The 20083-nt window shown below is 36.9% G+C and overlaps 1 protein-coding gene across 11 annotated transcripts in view; it reads right to left on the bottom strand.

The window, feature by feature from the left end:
* Positions 1-20083, bottom strand: part of BBX (BBX high mobility group box domain containing) — a 265993-nt gene that overhangs the window by 140549 nt on the left and 105361 nt on the right. For 10 of the 11 annotated variants that reach the window (XM_040621187.1, XM_040621192.1, XM_040621196.1 and 7 more), the window contains one exon: positions 18429-18502. The exons of the other annotated variant lie outside the window; for it this stretch is intronic. The gene's annotated coding sequence lies outside the window, so the exon portion shown is untranslated. The remainder of the gene's footprint in view (positions 1-18428; positions 18503-20083) is intronic. 11 annotated transcript variants of the gene reach the window in all.

Here is a 20083-nt window from a genome sequence, read left to right as displayed (position 1 = left end):
TCAGAGGCAGTCACAAAATGAAATCTAGGGGTGCCGGTGTGGCTCAGTCGGTTAAGCATCTGCCTTCGGCTCAGGTCATGATCCCAGGGTTCTGGGATCAAGCCCCATGTTGGGCTTCCCTTCTGAGCGGGGAGCCTGCTTCTCCCTCTGCCCCTCTCCCCTGCTCATGCTCACTCGCTCTCGCTCTCTCTAAAAAATAAATAAAATCTTTAAAAAAAAAAGAAATCTGGACAAGTAACACAGAGTCCCTGCAATAGCTTTGAGAAGATGGAGTAAAAGAAGGAAGGGAATGAGTTCAGGCCCTCACTTGCCATTCACCTGGAGTTGAGAGTCCCTAGCAGAGAAACTACAGGAGAAAGAATGGGCAACTTGCTTCCTCTAGCACCAGATGAATACAGACCCACTGACTCTAAGGGAAGGCCCAACAGTAAAAATCAACAGCGACTCAAAGATGGTAACTGGACTAGGAGAAAAGACATGGGGTTAAGTTGTACAGTAAATAACAAACGGGAGGACAAAGTGCCCTGAACACAGCTGTGGGGCTGGAGGAGGAAGAGGAGGAACAAGGGGGCACAACTCAAGGTTTTAACACTGAACAATGCCCGGGCAGCCTGGTGAATGAAATTGGGAAGCCAAAGGTATTCAATACACTTTTACAAAGAATGATAAATCTATTCTTTCTCTAGAACAAATCAACCCTAAATAACAAAGAGAGGAAGGGAAAATTTGATGTATGCCCCACCTGCTGTGGTTATGGGAGACAATGACTGACAGGTTGTTGTGACACAGTCATGGGCCTCAAGCCCAGTGAGGTAGATGGGTTTGGGCTTTGGTAGCGGTGCCTAGACATCCAGAGAGAAACGAATTTTCATTTCAACTGAAGACAGAATACAAAATGCTGGAATCGAAAGGAATCACTGGTCTACTACTCCCATTTTTCAAAAAAACCAGAGTGGAGATAGGCGAAATACTGAGATCAATCAACTAACATTATGGGCCACCAAGTAGAGAATATCAGGATGGAAGAACTGTGATACGGAAACTGGAATGGATGGAGAAGTGTAATCCCATATAAAAGAATCACTGGCTGAGAAAAACAGAAGTGGGCGAAGGTCAGAAAACGGGAGAGTGGCAAATACAAGCGGAGTCATTTACCAGAGCTTTGGGAACTTCCGCAGTGCAGAACAAAAGCCAGGTGAAGTCACTGCAGCTTGCAAATGGCCCTCTGAGGGTCACTCTTTCTCTCTCTCAACGCGAATTAAGGAAAACAGAAATCAGTAAAAAATGTGTACATTTCTCTGCCCAAACTGTCTTTAGAAGTCAGGAACAGCTAACAATTTTCATTTAACATAAGAGAACATCACATTATTATGATGTGGTTTTCTTGGGAGAAACAACTTAGCTAGCAAACACACCCGGCTATTTCAGGATGTCTGACTTCAGTGAGTCTGAGAAAAGGTACAAGTGACAATTGGAAAACTGTGACAAAGAAAAGCAGCTGCTGCAAAGGATAAAACTAATTTAAAAAAATAGCTCATCAGGGTTTATTGTGAAGATGGTGTTATTTGGCAACGTACAGAATTCTTTCAACAAAAATCTAGGCATTTTAAAGAACTGTAGGAAAACACATCGGACTAGAGGGAGTATAGAATGTAACAAGTTCCACGGAAATCCGTTTACCTTCTCGCGTAGAGTTCGGAGGCTGGGCATACCCTGTGACCCAGCAGCTGCACTCCTCAACACATATCCTATAGAAATAATATGTACAGCAAGCGGCACGAACAGGATTCCCAAGAATTTTCCCTCTCAGCTTTATCTCTAATAACACAAAATCTGGAAACAATCTAAAATGGCCATCAAAATAAAGTGGATAAACTGTAGTACTTTCAGACAATGAAGTACAACTGTGATCGTACGTGAATGACAAGAACAAGCAAGGATGACTCTCTAACACGATGCTGGGCTGCAAAAATGAGATGGCGCGTAAAAAAGGAGTATTATATCACTTGTTTAAAATTCACAAACAAAAACAATGTAGGGGATACATAAATATGTGAAAGAAATGATAAAGAAAATCAAGGAAGTAATAAATTCAACATCTAGGACTGGGCAGGGGGCAGGGCAGGGCATGTTCGAGAGAGGCAAGGGAATGGGACCAGGGACAGCTCTGTCTCCTAAGTCAGTAGTAGGTACTCAGTTATTCCTGTTAATATTATTCTTTGTATCTTATCCCCACGTTATAAACATTCTCTGTATATATAGCATTTTCTGAATACTATGGGGTTGCTTCTATTTTTAAAAAGCTCTCAGAAATTACACTGTATTTTACAAACTACTTTAAAAATGTTTAAGTGTCTGCAAGTAATAAGCAGTACCTGTCTTGCACAAGAATTTAAAAGATTATTTAATTCAGGTTAACTATTCTGAGGTCAATGTTTCCATCCTGTTTTCATCTGAGGAAATGGAGATTCAGTGTTCTGAGAACGACCCAACGTGACACAGCTAGCCGAGGTTCCCAACTCTGAAAACCATAGTGTGTCTATAGGTAGGACTATCTAAAATATAGGGCAAAAATAAATTTCTAACACAAAAACAACAAACCTGTTACACTGGTTTACTATTTTAACTCATCTTCATGTTTACAACGCGTCCCTAGATCATATCCCAACAGCATGTCCAAATTTTATGGCACAGGAACCTCTCCATTATTTCATGGTCACAATTTACCCTTCAACTCCATAAATTCTAAAACTGGCAACAGATACCACGTATGTTTACGGAAAGTCTCAACGTGGCTGTACTTCCTTTCGTAACCTTAATTTCTCTAAGACTGGGAGCTGAAGGAAAGTTCAGTGTTGGTAGGCTGAAACTTTGGCTCTTATCTCACTACCCTCCCATCAGGGATTCCCTCACAGGCAAGCCAACATGCTGGCCAAGCCCCACAGGAATTACTCACTTCCACCCTCTCTTTCCTCATCTTTCTTCCAACCATACTTCAAAACCAAATTTTAAACTCATGCAGGAAACCTGATAAATACCACCTGGTGTTCTCTACTCCCTTAACTCCGGGCCTCTGCAGCACCCATACAACACATCTATATAATTATTTGTCAGCTTTTCCTTTTGTTGTTTTCATTTGCATGCGTGTCTAGCCTACAAGAACCTCTACTGAGAAGAGGTTACAAATTTATTTCTTCTGAGCTGTGCCCTGACTCATTCTTCTTTGCCCAAGGCATCACCAACTGTGCTCTGTTAACAGTAGTCACTTAGTAAATGCTGATGGACTTACTACAGGAGAACAATGCGCCTCTGGTATTTCTCAATATCCCAGGGGATCCTCCACATCTATAAACATGCTGGAGATGATACCAGGTACCGCTAGAGGCTTGGGGTCTTCCTGAGGGTGCCTGGGACAAGAAAAACACAGAGAGAGACCAAAGACAGTCAGGAGAAACACAGAGAGAGGAAACATGGAAATAAACAGAGAGTAAAGTGTAAGAGGAGCAAAAGAGTCAAGAGTTACAGAGAGATTAAGCAGCCAGAGACACTCAAGAGACAGGGAAGAGGTGGGCAATCTCACTTTGGATTGGAAACTACATTTATCGTATAACAGATGCCCCCGTGTTACTACATTTATGACATAATATCCATTTCAAAGTTATTTCTAAGGTTTTTCTGAGCTTAAATCAACTACTAAAATTTGTCTTTACAGTCTTATTTTTGGAGATACACACACATAGACACAAACACAATCCTCAAAACATCTCAGTTGTAAATTAAAAAACAAACAAACAAAACTTTCCCCCAATTTTCCAATTTATAAAATGGTTACTTCAGAGGGGTAGTGTGACTTGCTCAAGGTTGTAAAGCAAAAACATGATAACTGGGGCCCTGAATCTTCTGATTCCAAACTCCAGCGCTTTTTCTGACGTCTCATGTTCTCCGTTAGACATGAATCCTACATAAATCATGTAAATCCAAACTACACATTCAAAGTAAAATTTTCTGTCTTTTGAGATACTGAACTACTCAGGTTACTCACTAGGAAACTACCTCACAGCTTCCTTTATTTTAAAAATCTATCAGAAAAAAATAAGTCATAATGAAAATATACCAGAACAGTAAGAAATTTCAAACAGAAATGAAATTAAGTGAATGTGACTTGACAGAATTTTAACATTTAAAAAAGAAGCCAGAGTTAGTTCGCTGCTTTTACAATTTGGTAATTTCAAAGTCTTAATGATTCAACACATTTCAGCTAAAAGATTTTTTAAAATGCTCCACATTTCAATGAATTCTTAGATTGAAATACTAGTAAGCCTGTCTCGAACTTAGTCTGTCGTAACGTCTCACCTAAAGTGTATACTGCATGCAATCCGACTTCAGGGTATCATAGAAGTGATTTAATGCATCACTCTTTCTAAGCCTTGATGTTTTCTCTTGAGGGATACTTATACTCTTCTAAATAATCATGCCCTTTTGAAAGCAATGTAATTGCCAGAAAATCTCCTTTGATACAAGGGTAAGCCTGTTATTGGATTTCACAGCAAGACAAGATAATAAAAATACAAAGAAATTTCTATTTAATTGTGCACTGGTATATTTTTCTATGTTCAGCAATTTTTAAACCAGAAATTTTCAAATAAAACCTAAAGTATAGCACTGCTCTGCCCTCTAGTGACTGGCTAGGTTTTGTTAACTACATGCTTTTATTTATTTAAATTGCCTTTTGGGCAATACTTAAGAATTTTAATACACATAATGGCTGCTTTTTCATCATTTGGATAGTGAACAAAGTACTAGTCAACTTTTCAGATACAGCTTATGGATGCGAACACAACGCAGGAAAGAGATACAATTTATTTCCATAAGGATGCTAAACCTAAGTATTACAAAAAAAAGTTAATATAATCTATTCCAGTCCTTATTCATATTTTTATGCAATTTATTTGGAAAGGTCAAAGAATTCCATTCATGTTGAAAACTTCACAAATTTCATAGATATAAATCCTAAATTGGTTAATTCCATTATTTTGGGGACTGAGATATCAAGGTGAGTGATATTATATATACCACATACAGATGAACAATTTTCTACTAATAGAGCAAAAATATGATTAATACAAAACTATACTGAACATCATTTACCCTTAATTATTCAAGTGGCACTTTAGGATTTTCCTGAACCTCAGTGTTGTCATTAGGAAATTAACTGTGACTTTATACATGGAAAAATTAATTAAGGATCCAGGTAAGACAAGAGTTACCATACAGAGATGCACCCTAGTATTTCAATGAAGGGAGTCAGTTTCCCACTTCAACTGCCATAACCTTCATGCAGAGAACTGATGCATTTCTACAACAGCATTTCTACTCTAATCCCAACATACTACTTCTGTGTCTATACACCTATGTAAAATATAAACATTACAATCTACATACATGAAATGTAAAACAATACCTGAATATGTGAAGCTAATCCACGGACAGTATGGTGGTGCGGTTAGGAGCGCAAACCCTGCAGCCAGACTACAAGAGTTTGAATTCTAGCTCTGTAAGTTATTGGCAGTGTGACCTTAGGCAGATCAATACCTTCTCTGTGCTTCAGTTTCCTCACCTACAAAATGTGAATAAAAGAGACACCTACCAATAGTAATGTTTTATATCTTGATAGGTATTTGGGGTTACACATGTGTATGCATTTATCAAACTCAAGAGAATGTATATTTAAGATTTGTGCATTTCACTGAATTTAAGTTTCTTTTTTTTTTTTTTTAAGATTTTATTTATTTATTTGACAGAGAGAGACAGGCAGCGAAAGAGGGAACACAAGCAGGGGAGTGGGAGAAGGAGAAGTGGGCTCCCTGCTCCACTGGGAGCCTGCTTCTCCCTTTCCCTCTGCTCCCCCCCCTCACCGCTTGTGCTCTCTCTCTCTCTCTCTCTCTCTCGCTCTCTCACAAATAAATTTTTTTTAAGAAGTTGTACACAAATAGTGAACTACAGTCAATAATAGGCATCCTGAAGTATTTACGAGAGGGATAGTAATGTCTTTAATTTACTTGCAAGTGAGTCAAAAATAAATTGAACTGGTGATGGCTAGGTTACAGATATGTAATAAAATAACGAAAATGTTAATGGTCAAATCTAGGTGGTGAGTACACGAGTGTACAATGATGTTTGAAAGGTTCATAACAAAATGTTGAGGGGAAACATATCTACCTTTCATAGAGCTGATGTGAAGATTAACTATGCATGTAACAGTACTAAATTCCCAGAAAAGTATCTGACAACCAACAATGGCAAATGGCAACATGTTTAAGCAAATCAAAGTGATCTCTACTTCCCTAGTTGTAGGGGAAAAAAAAGGAAAATAATGAGGTGTTGAGCTCCCAAACCAGAGTGAGTACTTGCCATCAAGAGTGTTAAAATGCAACTTTCAAATAATTCATAAAACTGTATGGGCCATGCAGAGAACACGGTCTTGAAAGTCAGAAAAAGCTGATCAGAATCCTGGTTCTGTTTTTAATTAGCCAAAAAGCTCGGACAATTTATTTCAATATTTTGAGCCTCAGTTCCTTCATGTATGAAATGGGAATAATGATACCTACACATCTAAGAGTCACTGTGAAGATGAGAAAAAATACACTCTCACACACATGTACACAACAGAGAGAAAAATGCAAATAACGACAAGTGCAGTTTAAAACATTATAATCATTACTACTACTTAGGGTGGGTCTTGTATCCCCTTAAAACCATTTTCTGCAGATGGAAACAAAAGTCACCACGTACTGGATTCTACTCTAAAAATTTCATATGTGGGTGGCCTACTACACCGAAGCGTTTTCGACAGGATCTTTATTAAACCAGTAGGCCTCATATAAAGCATCACTGTACTTAGTGTAAAAGAAGAGCTGGCAATGACAGGGAATTCATTACTCATCCCTCTGTAATGTCAATTATAATATAAGTCCTAAGGGAGAGGCATTTACAAAGTAGTTTGCTGATGATATTTTAAAGAAAGTCATTTCAGTGCATTTGAGAAAATGGTATTAGCACCTGGATAAGTTTTGATTTGAAACAGTCTGAGATAACATATTTTTAAAAAAGAATATTAAAACTACATTTATACAAGATGAGTTCTATGCTCCCAGGGAGTGGATTTTGTAAGTCATTATAGATTACTCCATGAAAACAGTGGCCTAACATAGTTGCAGCTAAAAAGAAAATCAAGAATGTGGCAATAAAACAGAGAATACTGCAAACACTATACAAAGTGGTTTCTGCCTTGATCACTCTACAAAAAATGTTTTCTTTAAAGGACCCCCGAATCACCTAACCCAAACACTGTTTGGGGACATTTAGACGTCTCTATGTTTTTCAACATTTCTGTTGAAAATTCTTCCCCATCTTCTTTGGTACTCGATCTGATTGTTTTTCTTTCCTTCAGATTTCTCTAAACAAAGAATATGTAGGTGTTTTCCAAAGTTCTGTCTTAGCCGTATTTTCTACTTTCACCAATATTCAGTTTCAGCTCTACCTCTTTCTCTTAAGCTCTATTTATCTTTAGCCTGAATCTTTCCCAAACCCTTATCAATCTGTAACTACATCCTATACATAATCACGTGGATATCCTCTCTGCATTTCAAATCCAATCCATCCTAAACTTTACGTCCCCCACCCCAAAATCAGTGTCTACTACTCTCTCTCTACTGCTGGTAGCAGAACTATCTAACACCCATGCTTAAACTAAAAACCTATCTTTGGCTTCCTTTTCAACACCCCCACTTCTTCCTTCCCTCTTATGACCCCTCTACAGTCCCAGCACAAGGTCAGGCTGTTGCCAAATCCTATAGATTAGTAATTTGGTTCAAGTGACAGGACAGGATGTGTATTCTTTGAGAAACACAGTGAAGGCTAAGTTTACAATCACTAAATACACGCAGACACACATACACAAGCTGAACAGTAGTAGGTATCAAGTGTTTGAGAACATCTTCATCGGAGGAATCCTTAAAACTGAGTATCAATTTTTGCCCTGAAAACTGGAAAAAAGACTTATTTGATTTTAAGAGTTGAACATGTCAATCTAAAATATTTTAAACTACATCCAGACAGGGTATAACCTTCATCATGTCTCTCATGGCCGTCCCATTTACATCTTCTCTCTCACATGGGTTCCACCCAGAACAACAACTTTTTCTTACCTAAGATTTGGTTAAGTCCCTTAAACCAATCTTTCCAATGTCTACCTCCTCTTTTCCCCTCCAATCCATCCCTCTTGTATCATCTGCTCAAAATCTTTCAGTGGTTCATTTGCCTTTAAGGAGAAAATAAGTAAACTCACTCTGACATTCAAGGCCCTCTTATATCCGGCCTTTCTAGGTTTCCCATTTTACCTTTATATACATGCCATCCAACTGGCAAAAGGGGTCTATTCACTTTCTCCAGACTTTCGTATTCTTCCCTTTGGGTAGTTTTCCTTGGTATTCCTACCTGGGATTTAAAACGTTCCTCAAGTCTAAATGAAGTCTGTCCCACTTTCCTGCTTAGAGTTCCCCTTCTATTATCATATTGTGACTCTGACATTGCCTAACACGTGGACTTCACATGGTAGTTCCAGTAAAAATTTATTAAACAAACAAAGGAACGGAAAATATATTACTTTATCTTTAAACTAAACATTTTTCCAGTAAAATCACTGAAGGCAGTGATAGAACATAGAACAGAGCTGAAGAAAGAGTGCAAATACTCTCATAGGTGGGCTAGAAAGGTCCAGAATTTCAATATACACTAATAATTTTAAAAGTATGTAAGTCTGTAAGATCCATGGTTGTTATGGTTAGAACGTACACATATTCAACTAGAAAAGGCAAAATTGCTATAAAAAGACAACAAACACCTAACATATACATGCTAACTGATAGAGCACCTTTTAGAAAGAATCAAGGTATTTGCACAGATGATTATCCTCAAAACAAGTTTAGATATAGTAATCACAGAGATAATCAAAGTTAATATATATGTTAATTTTGGATATATTCGAAATTAATATACCTACTGATATTAGATAAAAGACCAGGTTGTATTAGTTCATGCCCATCTGAACGAAAATCAGAAAGTAAGTACTTTCACAGAGTTAGCATTTTCTGCAGGTGTAGAAAAGTATCTTCTCTTGGATCAATGAATTGTGAAATGCTAAGCCAGTGACCTATAAAATGAAGGGAAATTTTGCTTTTCTAATTTATGAATAAACAAGCAGAGTCAGCTCATGACTATTTAACTAAAATTTTTGAAGTTTTTTATAGCTATCAGGTTAAGATAATCAATTTATGAATATGGCTGTCATACTTTAAAAGTCATTAAGAATTCATAATACATTTCCTTGTTTTGTTAAGATAATTACAGTCTTGGAAGAAAATTATGTAAATTATAAAAATTTACTGTTACGCTTACATAATTTATTTGTTTGAGGTAATAATTTTGTTAATACCAAGAGTATAAAGTAATAGTCCTAAAATAACTATAATCCACTGAATGATAGAGGACTTATCTCTTAATATTTTCATAAGTTTGAGCTTTGATTGGGCTTTAATAAAACTGCAAAATTAATTGGGGGAAGTATAAAAATCAAACTTTCTATCACATATGATTGTGTAGAAAATATTTTAAAGTATCTAACAGTATAAAGAGCAAACATTATTCTTTCCTAACGATTTAAAGCAGGTCCATCCTGTATTCAATAAAGACTTCCAATATAATAAAGATGTGAACGTTGAAGCTGGATATTTCCCTTGTTGTGAATGGAGACAAAAAAATGCCTGAAATTCAATTTCAAGGAACAGTTAAGAAACAAAAAAGTCAAATTCCACTTCTGACTTACTGTCCTTTTTGAGAACAAGCACATTTTTTTCACGCTGCCTGCCAAGTGCTAGACTGGCACTGTACCCTCCAGCACTTTCAATCCTCACGACAACCTTCAATGACCAGTGTTCACACCATTTCACATTTGAGTCTAGGTACCTTTCCCCCATCACAATCACAATAAAAGCTGAGTCAGATTTAGTCTTGAATCCATTTGAGTCCACAGCCCACATTTCTAAGAGATCTAGCTACAGCTCAAACAAAAGTGACACATTTAAATCTGTCTTCTACAAGAAAACCTTTAGGAAGCAACAGTGAGCAGTTACGCAGTTAACAATCTAGAGGCAAGAAGCAGAATGTCTATAAGCACTATGAAGTAAAACTTCTAGAGCACTTTCTCCCAGGCCCATTATAAACATTAATGTGTAAAATATTTTATTACAATAGAGATAATCCAGCAAAAATTCTATGACTGTGATGATTAAAACTCATAAAGAGAGACAAAACTGGGACACCTTTCCCATCAACAAGATATATTAGAATAGCCTTATTAGAGAGATTTATCTTACGTTCTCCAAGAAGTGAAACCTCTCAGTGAATGATAAAGAACGGCAAAACCCATCACTTTCACAGAAACAACAAAACTTGCAAACCTGAAAACTGTCATCCCTGTAAGTGTTCACATTATCAAATGAATTGAAAGATGGGCCATCTGCTTCATCAAACAGCAGGACAAAAACCACTGCTTTGCCAAGAGCTTTGGTATTTCACAAGATTGCAGCTACTGATTTCAAACTTCACTGTCGTCTCTTTTATATTATATCATGTACCTACTATGAAGACCTGGTAGCTAACTCTGTTAACAATGCCAAAAACACAGTAGGTATTCACAGCTACGGGAAGGGCACGGTTCAGTTTCGTGTATGTGTCTGACCAGGCGGTGCCGGGAGAGATCGCAGGGCATACACCACTCTGCACGTGGACACGCCTCACGTTTTGCAGGTCTCGGTGTCTCTGACCTGGCAATTCTTCTTCATTGGAATTAGTGCAGCACCACTGAGAATGTTTAGGACAGTGCTCATCAGACAAATGGTAGCTTTTTATTATTTAAGCTTTGTTCAGAAGCCAGTTCCTCCCCGTCTGGCTGGCTCTCTCAAGAAACTTGTGTTCTCTAAGAGCCTAATGGTAATGTTCAGTGCCTTAAAACATCACCTGAAGTGGAACACTCCTGCCATGGAGAGACACTTGGTAATAAATGGTCTTACAGTAAATGTGAAGGAACACTGAAACAGTTACAGAATTCAACTGCTCCTTAGGAACAGTAATATAAGCAAGGCAGAAGCAGAACAATTGCTAACCAAACTAAGTGGTGAAAGTCTAAATAAAACCAAAACACAATATTCTTATCCATCATCTTCACAGATTAATTCAAAGACAGAAATGCCCTAAAATTACCCCCACCACCCCCACCCCACAAGAATAAAACACCAAACGTGGACTTTAGCCTACCTTTTGGTACGTATTAACTGAATCCAGGTATGTACAGCATCTCAAGCCTGGCTGAACCAATCTGCCTACCTGAAACCCCAGGAGAGTCACATGCATTCCACTCATAGGGCCACTGACTGACTATTAGAGAAGTACTTGGCCAAGGTCTTAAACCCTTGCACTGACTCAATGCACACTGTAAATGAGTCAACAGGCACCCAGAAATTTTTTGCTACTCATTTTAAGTTCTTCGGCCCTCTAACACTCATTGGTGGTAGGACTAACTACCAACTTAAAAGCACTGAGACTTTCATTTTTGAAGAACGGCTTCTCTCCCACAATTCAGATGGGAAAATAATTATCCGCATGTAGACCGTAGGATGCTTATTAACAGCAAGTTCAATGGCGTACAAGATCAACGAAACATGAACTCTGGTAATACTAGTTTACCAAACGTTTACTAAGCAATTTCCATGTGCCAGACACTGTTTCCAGGTTTGGGGGATGCAGCCATGAACAAAATAGACTCCCTAGTGTAAAATTAAGTCCTTTACCTTTCTAAAGAAGGTTTATGAAGAAACTACATGCATATACTCAAACATACTTACTATTTATACTTACACGTGTAGGTACAGAATATCCAGTAAATGCAGTGTATATTTTAGACTAAAATGCACAGAAATTCTGAGAGCTATCTTATAAGAAATTTGGCACCATTAAACCCATTTATTTTCCTGGGGAAATGCACTTTTCTGTAACAGATCAAAGGGGATAACAGTGTCAGTATAAAAATACTTAATTTATCCCCCTTTTCAGAGAAGTATTAATGCATGGAATGAAGTCATGCCTGAATTTATTTATACTGTCCTTTACTAGTAAATATCATAATCAGTAGACTGATTCTACTGTTCAGAAGAAATACATTGTTAAAATTTATTATATACAAAGCTTTTGAGTTTCAGTCATTCTTATAAGTAGTTTTACAGTGAAACCAAAATCAAAAGTAACTAAGGGTTAAAATACCCTTCAACCAATTTAACTAACATCCACAAAATTAGATCACTGCTTAACAGCTTATACATTAGTCTGTAAACACACAAGGTGAGGTGATAAATTTTACAAATCAATTTAAAATTATTTTCACCCAAGATGTTTAAAGTCTCCAAAGTTTGCTTCCTTTTGATTACATTTTGTTTTAGACAGACATCAAATCATCAGAAACTGAAATTATTAACTGACAAAACTGAAATTATTCAACACTTCCACAAAATTCAAAGATAAAACCAAGAAAGCTAGGGTGAGCTTACATCAATATCCAGCAAGTAAGTACACTATTTACCTGTCTCTAATCCCAAACATCCACCAACTGACTTACCTACTAGGAAAAGTATGCTACTGTAACGTAGAAAGAAGAACTACACAGATGGTCATGAACTGTATTTAGACTACTACTATTTGAGAAATCCCAGCAACCATTACCTGACTTATAAGCTGCTATCAGAGGAAAGAAGGGAAAGGAGGAGGAAGGAAAAAAGGGATAAAGAAGGGAGTGAGGGAGGCAGGGCAATAAACAGGTACATATAAGAGATTTGGGACTCCTTGATGTCTGCTGGCATTATTTCAAATACACAATCTCTTCTTTCAGTTTACCAAAATCTTAAGTACAGCTGACCCCTGAACAACATGGGTTTGAACCCATATTGTGTATACGCCCAAGTATATTGTGTATACGCCCACGTCATATACACGGATTTTTTTTTTTTGGATAAATACAGTACAGCACTGAAAATTTATTTTCTCTTCCTAATGATTTTCTTAATAACACTTTCCTTTCTCTAGCTTACTTTATTATGCAAACAGAGTATAGAATACATAGTGTTCTATGTATGTGTTACAAATGTTACACATGTTATGTGTAATATGTGTAAATTGACTTTATGTTATAGGTAAAGCTTCTGGTCAACAGTAGTCTGTTAGTAAGCAAGTTTTTGTGGAGTCCAAAGTTACACACAGATTTTCCACTGTGCAAAAGGGTTGCTCCTAACACTGGCATTGTTCAAGGGACAACTCTATAAAGGTTAAGTAAGGTAATAGAGTGGGAATGTTCTCCAATAGAACTGGTGTCAAGAACAGAAGAGACACCAGAGCTCCCTCTCCCCGCATACACACAGAGAAAAGGCCATGGGAGCACACAGCAAGGAGGTGGCTGTCTACAAGCCAGGAAGGGAGACCTCACCAGAAACAGAATTTGCCTGCACCCTGATCATGGACTTTGGACCCTAGAATTGTGAGAAAATAATTACCTGTTGTTGGAGCCACTCAGTCTGTGGCACTCTGTTATGGCGGCCCAAGCAGACTCTCTCGTCTCTAAAACTGAAGAGCTCACATTTGTTACGTAGTTTTACGTAACCGATAATCCAACTGAATGAGTAACCGACAGTTACAAAGATGATCCGTTAATGAAGAGAAGAATTTGAAATTATCTGAAGAATAATTTACTCCCCCAAATTATTTTACATGTTTTTCTAAATTAAACAAATGAAACTGTCATTTTAGAAATAGCATACAGCTTTGAATCTTGAGAGAGACTGACAATGTTGTGCCTGATTCTGAGAGTACAAGAGAACAAAGTCAACCAAGAAGGGCTTGAGGGAGTCTAAACAAGTTAACCCTCACTGGAAAATAGTAACATAAAAATCCTGAGATAGAAATGCTGATTTTTTAAAAACCAAACAGCATTTGCTCTACATGGTAAAGAGAATTTCAGTGGCACTGTCTCCAGTTCTTGTACCTTGCATCAAGACTTTATCAAATTTGATTTGATACTGACCTCACTAATATTCAGAGTGAAGGGCATCTATCTACATTTGGCTGTCATACTGTCCTTAAAACTTCTATATTTTCAGTGGCAAGAAGTCAATTATTAGATCATAGGGTTGCTAATATTTCTGCAGGATTCATCCTTTCTCTCAGTGTTAAGAATGAAGCCACTCTGTATTTTCAGTAGATCTGCAGAAGAATACATAGATTCTTATGCATTTAGGGTCATATTTTAAAGCCCTTGGAGGTGTGTGTCTGTGCTTATATATAAATACACAAACACATTTTACACATACATACACTGTGAGACATATGTGAAAGGTATTTCACAGTGCATTCAAGATTCCTAACCTCTGACCACAGCTTTCTTTTTTTAGCACCATTTCTTGGGTGCTTCCTACGTGCCAGGTGCTCCATCAGGCACTCGACATACTTCATTTAATTCTCAGTCCTACGAGGTAGAGATCATTATCCTGTATTAAGATGAGAAAAGGGTTCAGAGAGGTTAAATAATCGCCTAAATCCTTTCAATTAGAAAGCACCAGAAGTAGGGTTTATGCCAAAGTTTCTCTGAATCCACAGATTCAGTCCCTCAATCTTAAGGAACTCTAAGCTATCAAACATAGCATCGTTTGCACACTCTTGCATTTTTAAATCATCTTAATCCACATAGGTCTGGGAGCAGTATCTTGTAATACTTGGGGGATTACTCAAACCAATACTGGCTGAGGAGTTCCATGTGCCTACTTATTTTCTAGACGACTACGGAGACAATAACGCACAGGTCCTATATAATGGTTATGATCTCAGTTGAAGTGCTTTAGAAAATTCCTGGAATACAATTGTTAACCTTTCTACAGTGTCCACATTCTTTCTCTCTAGGATGGTTCTTAAAACTGATCTTAAGTAAAGGCATTTGGCTACTACTGCTGGGTAAAATTATTACATTACCACGAGAAAGAGCAAAGAACCCATTTTCTCATCCTTTTCCTACATCAAGTTAGATAATACTTGTCAAAGTTCTGTAACGTATTACACGTAAATAAGAAATTATCCTAGGAATCATTATTTCCCTTCTCTAACTGTATACAAACTGCAGAAGATCCAGGCTACAGATACTTTCATTCATTTTTAAGACTACTTACAACACAACAGGGCACCTGGGTGGCTCAGTTGGTTAAGCGACCAACTCTTGATTTGGGCTCAGGTCATGAGCTCAGCGTCATGATATCAAGCCCTGCATCACACTGGGCATGGGAATCTGCTTAAGATTCTCTCTCCCCTTCTGCCCCTCCCACCCCCCTCTCAAACAAAACAAAACAAAACAAAACAAAACACTATTTTTAACACAATAATGTAAGTCTATTATATATACTAGAACCCTTCACTCCATGATGGGAAAAAGTTCTAACATTTGAAACATAAAGAAACTTGAATTCTATGAATTCCTTAGTCCTTAAACCTTGTCACAGCTAGGGCATCATAGCTCACTGAGTTCTATATAACGAAAATGAAAGGATTCATGGTCAAATAATTTTACATGTTATAGAGATTCACTGGAAAGAATGGATGGACTTTTTGGAAGCTTAATATGCTACACGCACTCTGTCTCTTTAGAAAAGCCATAGATGGGATTCAGATATTAGAGTTAAAATATGCACTGTGCCTCCCAATCAGACTTTTCCTACCCCACTCTCTCTTAAAACGCCACTCCTGGGGCGCCTGGGTAGCACAGTGGTTAAGGGTCTGCCTTCGGCTCAGGGCATGATCCCAGCGTTCTGGGATCAAGCCCCACATCGGGCTCCTCCGCTATGAGCCTGCTTCTTCCTCTCCCACCCCCCCTGCTTGTGTTCCCTCTCTCGCTGGCTGTCTCTCTCTGTCAAATAAATAAATAAAATCTTTAAAAAACAACAAAAAAAACCCAAAAAACAAAAAAACAAAAAACCCCGCCACTCCTACCCCATGACATAGTGGTTGACCACGTGACATGCTTCGGCTAGTAAAATGAGAGGTAGTGACATGTGCTCTTGATCAACAGTTTTAAGAGTCACATTTCTACCATCATTCCTCTTTTCCTTCCACCTTAAAAGAGTTATGCATCACAGAGAGGTTACTTCTTCAGCTTTGGTCCAGGAACAAAGACGACATTGAGCACAACGGCAGTAGAGGCATCAAGATGAACAAGTGTGAGAAATAAAATTGTACTGCTATAAACCACTAAGTTATGGGGACTCTTTGAATAAAAACGTAACTTTGCCTAAGCTGAATGATACAACCACATTTCCTAGATTTACTGGACCTTGGCATCCTTTTGCCACCTAACATCTTCCAGGATTTGCTTCCTAAATTACTCCTGGTTTCACATGGCATCTTTTCTATTTCTTAATTAATACTGTATTTATGATGATCATAAATGAGAAGTAGAAGTACATGTGTCATTAGGCTTCTTAAATTTTATCAGCAATCTGGATTTGTGTCACTTTCTTATAGTCAATAAAAAATATTTTATTGAAATAATCTGATCAACATTCAGAAATCATAGATCAGATCACTACCTAAGGAAAGACTGCCATACTAATAACACTGATTAACAATTCAGTTTTTTTTTTTTAAAGATTTTATTTATTTATTTGACAGAGATAGAGACAGCCAGCGAGAGAGGGAACACAAGCAGGGGGAGTGGGAGAGGAAGAAGCAGGCTCATAGCGGAGGAGCCTGATGTGGGGCTTGATCCCATAACGCCGGGATCACGCCCTGAGCCGAAGGCAGCCGCTTAACCGCTGTGCCACCCAGGCGCCCCAACAATTCAGTTTTCTGAACAGAACATATCAAGTGTCCAGCTTTACTTTCTATAGCTATATTCATATTCAGCGAATTTAGAATACTGCCACAAATTAAATTTTCTTTAAATCTCACTACATTCAACTCCCTTTTGGATTAACAATTGAGAACATATTTAAAATTTCAGTATCAATAGTCAAATACTCTATGGTCTATTCTGCTGACCCAGTAAAACCAAAATCAACTGTATGCTAACTGGCACTCTTACATCCAGATTTTGTATTTGAAACTTAATTGTGCCTTAAACGATGGCACAGAAAGGAGGAAAAATGATAATTAAATCCCAATCTTCTCAGTGGCATTAAGATTCTGTTGTTTAGATATCCTAGTAAGTACATATTCGAGCTAAACTGTACATATTTTACAATATATGTATAATCTTAGACAACGACATTCAGAAGAATGGCTCAGAGGCTTTATATTTATACTTGAGTGATAAAATCAACATTCAGTCATATACTTACTAAAACATGAAGGTAGCCACAGATATTCTAGACAGATTTGAAAAGCTAACAAATCAAAATACTTAAAAACAGGAAAGATTTAAGATTAACTTTCAATTACTCAAAAAATCAATAAGTTCATGTCCTGAAAACTGCAACTAAATATTTACTTTATTTGTTCATTTTAATTTACATCAAATTCCCGTCTTTAAATCATCAGTTTACCATCAAGTGTTCAGGCATCAGTAAAGCAATCACACATTTTATTCCCAGATGGAGACAACGCTGCATTTAAGTAACCATTATTAAAATTAATCTGAAAATACTATTGCCGTATCTTAAAATCATTAAAAACTTTTCTCCTGAAGAAACAGCTTTGAAAATAACTTATGTACAAGAAAACAGAGTTTCGGAGTCTGATAACCTCAACTTTTTCTTCACTGTGTGGTTTTCAAATTCAAAACAGTTTCATAACACTGCTATACCTGCCTCTATTATTTTTAATAGATTAAAACAAACACCCCATAATGCTTTGATACTGGTTCATTTTTCAATCAAAGCCAAAGGAAGGACAAACAAAAATAGCTTATGGGGAATAGATCGATTTAATATTTATTTAGGTATGTAACCTCTACGTATTCAAGACTTGAATAAATTGACTTTTCACCAACAGCACATTACTGTGGAGAAACAAATCAGAGATTTTGAAGTAGTTCATTTTTTTAAAATTCATTATTTTAAAAGCAAAATTTAACTTACTTGATGATGGAGATTAAAATGACACTTGAAAAAAAGTAGTAATTCACAAACAAAACAAAACAAAAACAACCACACAAAATTATCACACTTCCCTGATCAATACGGAAGGTGAATGCATCGGATGGGAAAAAGCTGAGACCAGCTCTGACAGCACACTGTTCTGGACGCTCCAACTGCTTCTAAGAAGGATGCACCCGCAGTGCCAACTCTTACCCGTCAAGTCAAGACTTTCCATTGTGATTTTAATGGAACATCAGAATTTCCAGCCTCTGTGATGCAGCAGGATTCTGTGAAAGACCCATAGCAAAGTGGTTAAACGGTGCGCCATGAAGGACTTTCAAACAAAGCTGACACTTTTGTCCCTTTGCAAAATTATACCCCCCCAAAATAAATAATAGCCGAACAATCAAAATCAGGCAAATTATTAAAAATCCCTATGCTAACACTATTTAGAGAAAGCAGCCTAAAGTGTGTAATGTCAACTTTAATTTAATAAAAAGACAGTCACTAATATTATTCAATGGGAATTCTGAGAATAGAGTTACAGATACAAAGATTTACAGGCAATCACTTCTCAGGTTCTTAGCTAAAATCAAGTACAGAATTACAGGCAAATCCTCTGGAAAAACAGGATGTTAAACTGACATCCTAACTAGTTTCAAGTTATTTTAAATGACTGGCCCAATACAACCAGATAAGCTGTGGTCAGGATATTAATATCTTCTCATTTATTTTTTAAATGTTTTAAAGATAATGAGTGAAGCAATACAGTTTTTTTTAAAAAGGTGAGGAGTAGGGGGAGACATCCACAGAGACAAAATGTTACCAAAAAAGTTACTTTCTAGCTGAAAGTGATGAAGTAAATATAGTTAAGAGGATCAAAATCAGCAAAAGGTTGTCCACAAAAATTAAATGGAACATTTTATATTAATAATACTGCAAATATAGACATACACCTAAATTGCATCACTTTTAAGAATTAAGTTATTTCAGTTTCTATGTGAAATACAATTGTTTAGTTTCTAGGATGCTTCAATGGTAGTATACTAAATTCACACTCAACCAAGAGAAACAATTTCCTACCCCAATGCAGACTGTGGCATTTCTTTACAATTAGCAGGCTGTGACACACTCTAGAAACCGGCTATCACTTACTTACAGCTCTATCCATATTACTCGTCTTCTTATGGCATAACTGAAATTTTTCCCCTCATCAGCCACTACAATATGGAAGAACTTATATTAAATATCAAAAATGTGTAATGATTCATCTGAGTAATCCTGTCTAGACTTAGACAATTCAATTGTCACCCAGTGCTACTGAAGAAAACAATAGCCAGAAACAACAAATAAAATATTAAATGGTCTCATGTGGCTTCATACAAGATACTACTCATTCACCCATATTTTCTAAAACAAGAGCATGGATGAAAAAATAAACCCAGATCTTTGACGCAAACTACAAAGGACACATATGAATACTTTCAAATTAAAGGACTATGTTTTTAACGACGGAAGCGTGCAATTCCAAAAACCAAGTAGTGGTGTAAAAGTCTACTCTTAATTATCATAAGGTAGGCAACTAACATTATTAAAAATACTGTTTTAAAAAATACATTATCTCATATACTTAATCACATAATTTTATTCATATAAATCCATAAAAGCCAGTATAGAAAAGAACAATTAAAATAAACAGTTTAAGAAAAAAAAGAAAGAAACGAAAGAAACACTGTAAAATAAATGAGTAAAAATCATGAACAAATAACTATAAAAAACTGTCAGGTAAATAAATTTGTATAAATGGAAAAAAAAATTTATAGTGCCAAAATTGGAAAGGAAGGTCCATCATTAATTGACAGTGTGGA

Source organism: Ursus maritimus, unplaced genomic scaffold (assembly GCF_017311325.1).
Source record: "Ursus maritimus isolate PB19 unplaced genomic scaffold, ASM1731132v1 scaffold_4, whole genome shotgun sequence".
NCBI classification, from domain to species: Eukaryota; Metazoa; Chordata; class Mammalia; order Carnivora; family Ursidae; genus Ursus; species Ursus maritimus.
Note: the sequence above shows the minus strand (reverse complement) of the source record. Positions and strands in the feature narration are given on the sequence as shown.